The sequence below is a fragment of the Mirounga leonina genome, unplaced genomic scaffold (genome assembly GCF_011800145.1).
Source record: "Mirounga leonina isolate KUSES-001 unplaced genomic scaffold, KU_Mleo_1.0 Mir_115, whole genome shotgun sequence".
NCBI lineage: Eukaryota > Metazoa > Chordata > Mammalia > Carnivora > Phocidae > Mirounga > Mirounga leonina.
In genome coordinates, this window is record NW_023270268.1 from 52,260,904 (window position 1) to 52,269,162 (window position 8,259).

The following is an 8,259-nucleotide window of genomic DNA, read 5'->3' on the forward strand; positions in this document are numbered from 1 at the left end:
AGGGTAACTTTTGAAAGATAGGAATTTAGTGCCATTGTATTGCCTGTGAGGTGACTGTTACTGTATATTGTCTGAGTTCCTTTCTGGTCTTTGTTACTTTTAGGCTCTTTCTTTGCTTAGAGGACCCCTTTCAATATTTCTTGTAGGGTTGGTTTCATGTTTGCAAATTCCTTTAGTTTTTGTTTGTCCAGGAAGCTTTTTATCTCTCCTTCTATTTTCAATGAGAGCCTAGCTGGATATAGTATTCTTGGCTGCATATTTTTCTCATTAATGCTCTGAATATATCCTGCCAGTCCTTTCTGGCCTGCCAGGTCTCTGTGGATAGGTCTGTTGCCAATCTAATGTTTCTACCATTGTAGGTTACAGATCTCCTCTCCCAAGCTGCTTTCAGGATTTTCTCTTTGTCTCTGAGACTCGTAAGTTTTACTATTAGATGTTGGGGTGTTGACCTATTTTTATTGATTTGAGAGGGGTTCTCTGTGCTTGCTGGATTTTGATGCCTGTTTCTTTCCCCAAATTAGGGAAGTTCTCTCCTATAATTTGCTCCAATATACCTTCTGCCCCTCTCTCTCTTTCTTCTTCTTCTGGGATCCCAATTATTCTAATGTTGTTTCATCTTATGGTATCACTTAACCTCTTGAATTCTGCCCTCGTGATCCAGTAGTTGTTTATCTCTCTTTTTCTCAGCTTCTTTCTCTTTTCTGCCTCATTTATCCTAGCCGTTAGCGCCCCCATATTTGATTGCACCTCATTAATAGCCTTTTTGATTTCGACTTGGTTAGATTTTAGTTCTTTTATTATTCCAGAAAGGGTTTCTCTAATAACTTCCATGCTTTTTTCAAGCCCAGCTAGTATCTTTAAAGTGATGATTCTGAACTCTAGATCCGACATGGTACTAATGTCCGTATTGAGTAGTTCCCTGGCAGTCGGTGCTATCTCTTTTGTCTTTTTGTTGAGGTGATTTTTTCTGTCTTGTCATTTTGTCTTCCAGAAATTGGTTACTTTTCTGTTCAGAGAGTTGTTGCTATTCTTTTCTTCGATCTCCTGTTGAGTTCGTAGGTGTTCAGAATGGTTTGATCCCTTTCCAGCTGAATTCCTGAGACCAGACCAAATCCAGGTCTCCTACTCCTCCGCCATCTTGCTCTGCCCCTTCGGTAATTTTTGATTGGATTCCAGACACTGAATTTTACGTTGTTTAATGCCAGGTTTTGTTTTATTCCTTTAAAGAGTATTGGACTTTGTTCTTGCCCTCGCAGTTTAGTTTGATCCTTTTGAAACTTATTTTTAAGTTTTCTTGTGGCAGGTCCAGAGCAGTCTTTACTCCAGACCTAATTTATCCCCTGCTTCTAAGGCATGACTGTTTTGAATATCCTACCTAATGTTCTGTATGCTAATGAGGTTTATCCACTCTGAGTGAAGGGAATGTGAACTATTTCCATTACTTTATGATTTCAGGGACATTTTCAGCCTATTGCTTTCAGGTTTTCCCCAGCCTCATGGAGTTACCCCAGGCATGTGCACATCAGTACTTGGCTGTAGATTTGATGGGACCCTTTGAAGATATCTGGAGCTCTCTTTCTCTTTAGCTCCCTCTAATGTTCTGGTCTACAAATTCTATTTACCATTAGTGATTTAAAGTCTGATCTTTGTCTCTTCAGCTAAATGAGTCTGCCAGATTCTTTTTGAGTTCCTGCTCTCTGAGCTGCAGCCTGGAAAATGTCTCCAGGCTGTCATAGCACTTGTCTCTTCATTTCCCTTCTCTGAATGATCACAGGTTTGAGCTGCCTATTGCCTAGTACCTGAAAAGTTGTTTTATGTATTTTCCCCAGGTTTCTTGTTGTTTATTCTAGGGGTAATCCCTGTCGCAATTAATCCTTTATGCATAAGTGAAAGTCCAAAAGGAGATTTTTGAGCATCTTTTATGTACAGGGCACTGAGTTAGAGTCACAGGTTAAATACACTCATAATTGTTTTTGAATGCATGCCAAGTTGAGACATACCCTGTGATATGTTATTGTTTATTTCCTGTTCCCCAGGCCTCAATTTTTGGTACTTTCACTTTGTTCATTCTTTCTGTAAAATTGATTGTTTTAGTATAAATGACTGTGGATGCAGGTCAGATCTATTGAAAGTCTTAGTCATTTCATGGGGATTATTGCAGTATGGCAGTATTGCAGTCCTGTCTGACCTTGGTCTTTTCAGTCTCACTCTTTTCTGCTCCTGTCTCCCCATAGTCTATATAGTGATTTTTAAATTATGTAATTTTCTGGATAATTACAAACACCTACTAATTCCGCCTTTGCTTCCACCTTGCCCCTCACCTCCCACCACAGTCTGTTTCAACCCAGCAGCCAGAATAATTGTTTTTTAATTTTAAAATTTGTTTTAATTTATTAATTATTCCAGCATAATCAACATACAATAATATATTAGTTTCAGGTCTACAATATAGTAATTTAACAATTCTGTACATGAGATCATCATGATAAGTGTACTTTAATTCCTTCACCTACATCACCTTTCCTCATCCTCCCACCTCCCCTCTGGGATCACCAGTTCTCCATAGTTAAGAGTCTGTTTTTTGGTTTCTTTCTTTATTTCTTTGTTTGTTTTGTTTCTTAAATTCCACATATGACTGATATCATATGGTATTTGTCTTTCTCTGACTGACTTATTTTACTTAGCATCATATCCTCTAGGTCCATCCATGTTGTTTGTTGCAAATGGCAAGATTTCATTTTTTTTTTCTGGTCAAGTAATATTCCATTACACACACACACACTACACATACACACACGCACTACCTCTTTATTCATTCATCTATTGATGGACACTTGGGTTGTTTCCATTTTTTTTTAAGGAAAAATTCTCTGTTTAATAACTAAATACAATTCACAGAAAATTGATTGTACACATGCAAATTAGAGGAATATGTCTATTAAGTACCACCAAGTAAAATGGTAGGCTTATTTTTTTTCAAATATAAAAAATTCATTTTTCTCCACTTAGTGTTTTTAAAATTTTTTTTTTAATTCAGTAGAGTTAACATATAGTGTTACATTAATTTCAGGTTTATAATATAGTGATTCAACAATTCCATACATTACTCAGTGCTCATCATGATAAGTGTACTCTTAATCCCCTTCACCTGTTTACCCATCCCCACACCCAACTCCCCTCTGGTAACTATCAGTTTGTTCTCTATAGTTAAGAGTCTGTTTTTTGGTTTGTCTCTTTTTGTTTGTTTCTAAAATTCCACATAAGAGTGAAATCATATGGCATTTGTCTTTCTCTGACTTTTTTTCCTTAGTATTATATTCTCTAGCTCCATCATGTTTTTGCATACGGCAAGATTTCATACTTTTTAATGGCTGAATAATATTCCATTGTGTATATATATATATATATATATATATGCCATATCTTCTTTATCCAGTCATCTATCAGTGAACACTTGGGCTGCTTCCATATTTTGGTTATTGTAGATAATGCTGAAATGAACACAGGGGTGCATATGTCTTTTTAAATTATTTTTTTCATATTCTTTGGGTAAATACCCAACATGGAATTAATGAATCATGTGGTAATTCTATTTTTAATTTTTTAAGGAACCTCCATACTGTTTTCCACAGTAGCTGCACCAGTTTGCTTTCCTAACAACAGTACACAAGGATTTGGTTTTCTCCACATGCTCAACAACATTTGTTGTTTCTTGTGTTTTTGATTTTAGCCATTTTGACAGGTGTGAAATATCTCACTATAGTTTTGATTTGCATTTCCCTGATGATGAATGATGTTGAGCATCATTTCATGCTTATGTTGGCTATCTGTATGTCTTCTTTGGAGAAATCTCTGTTCATGTCTTCTGCCCATTTTTAATTGGATTATTTGTTTTTGTGTGTGTGTTGAGTTGTATAAGTTCATTGTATATTTTGGATAATAACCCTTTATTGGATGTGTCATTTGCAAATATCTTCTCCCATTTATTAGGTTGTCTTTTTGTTTTGTTGATTGTATCCTTGGCTGAGCAGAAGCTTTTTATTTTGATCTAGTTCCAGTAGTTTATTTTTGCTTTTGTTTTCCTTGCCTCAGGAGGCACATCTAGAAAAGTGTTGCTATGGTTGGTGTCATAGAAATTACTGTCTGTGCTGTGTCCTAGGATTTTAATGGTTTCAGGTCTCACATTTAGATCTTTAATCCATTTTGAGTTTATTTTTGTGTATGATGTGAGAAAGTCCTCCAATTTCATTCTTTTGCATGTAGCCGTTCAGTTTCCCCAGAACCATTTGTGAATGTCTTTTTCCCATTGCATATTCTTGCCTCCTTTGTTGAAAATTAATTGACCATATAATTGTGGGTTTATATGTGTGTGTCTGGACTGTCTATTCTGTTGATCTACTGTCAATATTTGTGCCAGTACCATAATGTTTTGATTACTATAGCTTTGTAGTATATCTTGAAATCTGGGATTTTGATACCACCAGTTTTGTTGTTTTTTTTTTTTTTTCAAAGATTTTATTTATTTATTTGAGAGAGAGAGAGAATGAGAGAGAGAGAGTGTGAGGAGGGGAGGGTCAGAGGGAGAAGCAGACTCCCCACTGAGCAGGGAGCCTGATATGGGACCCGACCCCGGGACTCCAGGATCATGACCTGAGCCGAAGGCAGTCGTTTAACCAACTGAGCCACCCAGGCGCCCAGTTTTGTTCTTTTTAAAGGTTGTTTCTCTGGCCATTGTGGTTCCACTCAAAATTTAAGATTATTTTTTCTAGTTCTGTGAAAAATGGTATTGGTATTTTGATAAGGATTGCATTAAATCTATAGATTGCTTTGGGTAGTATGGACATTTTAATAATATTTGTTGTTCTAATCTATGAGCATTGAATGTCTTTCCATTTGTTTGTGCCTTCAGTTTCTTTCATCAGTGTTTTATAATTTTTGGAGTACAGTACCCTCACTTCCTTGGTTAAGTTTATTCCTAGATATATATATATATTTTTGGTGCTTTTGTAAATGGGATTGTTTTCTCAGTTTATCTTTCTGCTACTTCATTACAGAATGATCCTTTTAAAACCTAATTGAGATCAAGATAGCCCTCTATGTCTCCCCTCTGCATGTAAATCCTACAGTGTCTCCTTAGTTCACTCAGGATGAAAGTCAAAATTATTCAAAGGTATTTGAGACCATCCCTGGTCATGGCCTCTTTTGACCCTATCTCCTTCTGCTTTTCTCTTCTTACTCTGTTCCAGCCACAGTGGCTTCCATGCTATTATTTAAATACAACAGCAGGGTTCTGCCTTACAGCTTTTGAACTGACCATCTCCTCTGCCTTGAATACTCTTTCTTCAGATTGTCTCATATTTAACCTCACCTCATTTGAGTTTTGGTGAAATGTCACCTTCTCAGTGTTGCCTCCCTGGTCCCTCAGTGAAAACAATGAAATCTAATCCTATCATCTTCTCTGCTTCAGTATTTCCAATCTGTCTTACCATAATCTTTCTTTTTTTCCCGTAACATTTACCAGCTTTTTAACATACTAGATATTAAACACATACTCATTTTTGTTTAGTATCTGTCACCTCTCTCCCACTGGAATGTAAGCTCCCCAAGGTGACGGTTTGTTGTTTGTTTTGTTCACTGATGCATCCCCAGTTCCTAGAACAGAGCCTGACACTTCATAGGTCTATTATAAATATTTATTGAATGCATGTAAATCTGATATCATTCATTTAAGTAAGATGCTTTGGCTCTTCTTGGGCATACATGGGATAAAGTCCAAATCCTTCGCAAAGTGGAGTGCATTCTTCATAAGCTCCTGCACTTCCCTATGTTCAACTTTTTAGCTTCTCCATCCCTCCACTCCCTGAATTCTACCTATACTTAACTAATAATTTCTAACCAATACTGGCTCTCTCACATTTCTTGGCAGCATCTCAGACAGCACCCATTGCTTTATAGTCACTTTTAGTCATTAGAACAATTTTACATTCAGATATGAACAAGTCCAGGCCAGTATAAACCCAAACTTTATGGTTTCATTTACTGTCAAGGTTCTTCCCCTTTCCCTCCTAAAGACATAGACTGAGGGACCTGCAGTGGAGAAGAGCATGTGATTACTCTTTCATTTTTTATCCTTCTGGTCACTCTACTTTTGTTCTTTCCACAGTCCAGTGAAGAATGAAAGACAAAGGGTGGAGTCTGTCATAAATTGAGGTAGTAATCTGGCCGTTGGTGCCCTCTCTGAGGCAGATGCTCATGCACATGTCATACTCCCTTCCCCACCATTCAGGGACCTCTGAGATGCACAGAATCCTCCTGATGTAAGTAACATCTCCTTGACTGATCTCTAGAAGGATGACCCACTTAGTACCTTTCTGCTGGGATATTCTCATATTGGTAAAAGCCCTGTTGGGCAAGATCCTTTTAAGATGTCTTGAAAGAGATGCTGGATAAAGAGTTCAACTGCACAAAGAAAGACCTGCTCCCTAAAGATAATTGTCAATACAATTTATTTTGCTGCAGCTCTTCCTGTCCTGAGCCATGATGCAATTAGGCAGAACCTAAGGAATGATTTGAATCTATGGATCAAAGAAAGAAATGGAAAGGTGGGACTCATTAAGTGATTTCTGGCTCAATACGAATTTCTGAACTTTAGTCTTCTTAACATTCAGGTGAACAAATAAGTATATACATAGTTATTCTACCAGTGGTGAGCCGTGTGAAGTAACGAAGTTAATTCATCTCTGGAACTCACCTTCATCATCCATAAAATGATGTGGTTGAATTTTTAACTTAATGTTTATCTATAATAGCCTATAATTCCCATCAATTCTCTGTCTATTTCTTGGATACACTGTGGAGATTGTGCTTTGCAAGGTGTGTTAAACTCCTTTGTTTTACTCTTTCTACAACATAGCAATTCTGGCACTCTGAAGCATGGGTTTTGGAATTTATATTGAATTATTAATAAAATACCATTTGTAGAGAGTAAGGCTAGAACACAGTGGAGAAGCCAAAAAGCATGGAGATCTCAAATAGGGAATAGCCCATCCTTTTCTCTGCCAGTGACAGAGTGACCACTAGAGATGATGAGAGGGGCTTGGCAGTGTGTGCCAGGCCTATCTGCCATGGGTCTTGGAAAACAGAGGCTGCTCAGTAGATGGGGGAGATATATCTTCCTGACAAAGCTCTTGCCAGAAGAGAATGTACATAACTCAGCCCTGAGCCTTTCTGTGAGCTCTGCCAAATCAGACAGGCAGGTAACAAAACACTGAAAAGAAAGTAATGTCAGCCCAGCCTAGCTATGGCCAATTCTACACCTTAATTACTCTACCTAGTGACAAAAGCTATTTATCAAGCTTGAAATAAAGTGGTTTTAAAGTCAGAAATTTATGTGCCAACCAGTCAGAGGCTATAATTTTTGGGTCATTGGTTTAAATAGACATACACTAAAATGAAAATAAATTGGAGAATTAAACAACTTTATGTGTGCACAATAGTTCCATCAGTTTTGTCTGGTTCTTCTAGCTTTTTCTACAATGTCATTGCACTCATGTTTCTAGCCAATTGCATTTCATCCAAACCAAGATCCCACTCAGGAGCCAAAAGGATGACATTCAGTTTTGACTCATTTATTCAACAAATATTTATTGTATTAAATATGTATAGTTGAGAAGAAGACTGGGAAGTCCTGGAGGAATTAATGCCTTTATTCAACAAACATTTATTGAGTACCCACTATATGCCAGACATTGACTGAGGAGCTAAGTATGGTGGTAGTAAACAAGACAGCACAGACTTCTTCTCTCGTGGAGCTCCCATATGTATGAATGAGAACACATATAAACAAATGAAGAAATATGTGTAGTGATAAATGACAATGGTTGGGGGAGGGATGAGGGAGGGATGCAAGATGAAACATGTGAAGATTAGGGACAAGAGAGTTCAAAGTGAAGGGAGCAGCCTTTACAAAAGCTCTAGAGCAGGAATAAATTTGGCCCATCGGGTGAATGGGGAAAAAAGGTCAATGTGAGATAAGATAAGATCAGGGAGGTACATCAGAAAGGGCCTTGTGGGCCAGTATGCGGAGAGTGGATTTTATTCTAAGTACAGTATGAGCCATTAGAGAGTTTTAACAGGGAACAGTGATGTGACCAACACTTCACTGAAAGTGAAGGAGTAGAAGAGAATTTTGCAAAAGAAGAGGCATTAATTACTTACCAATTAATTAATTAAGCAAGCATTTATGAATTTCCCTATGTG

The 8,259-nt window shown here is 37.4% G+C and overlaps 1 long non-coding RNA gene across 1 annotated transcript; it reads left to right on the top strand.

Annotated features, from left to right (window-relative positions):
* The first annotated feature begins 6,167 nt into the window (after positions 1–6,167).
* LOC118000102 lies at positions 6,168–7,996 on the top strand. The gene is made up of 2 exons (XR_004676378.1): positions 6,168–6,317; positions 6,520–7,996. It is a non-coding gene; the product is annotated as an uncharacterized LOC118000102 (long non-coding RNA).
* Positions 7,997–8,259: the final 263 nt, after the last annotated feature.